Genomic DNA, 672 nt, shown 5'->3' with positions numbered 1-672 from the left:
TCCTGCACGTCATGCTCACCTCCACACTTATCACAGAAAATCTCTTGCAGACGCATAACCGATCCACTCGCACTCATCCCATCAATCTTTCTGTTCAAAGCCTCCAACTGTGCTGACACCGCAGACAAATCAGTAACTTGATTAACCCCCGCACCTCGTTTCTGCCTATCAGAATGAGGATGATAGCTGCTAGCAGCCATCTCCTCCAATAATTCATATCCTTCCTCAGCCGTTTTTCTCAGCAAGTTACCACAGGCAGCAGCATCTATCATGGTACGGTTAGAAGTAAGCAGACCGTAGTAAAAAGTTTGAACAACTAACCCAAGAGGTAGCTCATGGTGTGGACATCTCCTCAATAAATCCTTGTATCGCTCCCACGCCTCGTAAAGTGACTCAAGCTCATATTGAGCAAAAGTAGTAATGTCGGCTCTCAGCTTCATAGTCTTCGACGGAGGAAAGTACTTGGTCAGGAATGCCTTCGCCATATCCTCCCATGTAGTGATAGACCCTACAGGCAAACAGTTTAACCACGCCTTAGCTTTATCTCTTAGTGAAAATGGAAATAAACGCAAACGAACAGCATCATCAGACACAGCATTAAACTTAAAAGTATCGCAAATTTCAAGAAAATCAGCTATATGAGAATTAGGGTCGTCAAGTGCACTTCCCCCA

General features: G+C 44.6%; 1 non-coding gene across 1 annotated transcript; it reads left to right on the top strand.

The window, feature by feature from the left end:
• Positions 1 to 330: 330 nt before the first annotated feature.
• Positions 331 to 437, top strand: LOC140806453 (small nucleolar RNA R71). Its single transcript, XR_012112527.1, has one exon. It is a non-coding gene; the product is annotated as a small nucleolar RNA R71 (small nucleolar RNA).
• Positions 438 to 672: the final 235 nt, after the last annotated feature.

The sequence above is a fragment of the Primulina eburnea genome, chromosome 11, assembly GCF_022965805.1.
Source record: "Primulina eburnea isolate SZY01 chromosome 11, ASM2296580v1, whole genome shotgun sequence".
NCBI lineage: Eukaryota > Viridiplantae > Streptophyta > Magnoliopsida > Lamiales > Gesneriaceae > Primulina > Primulina eburnea.
This window is presented reverse-complemented; position numbering and strand designations above follow the sequence as displayed.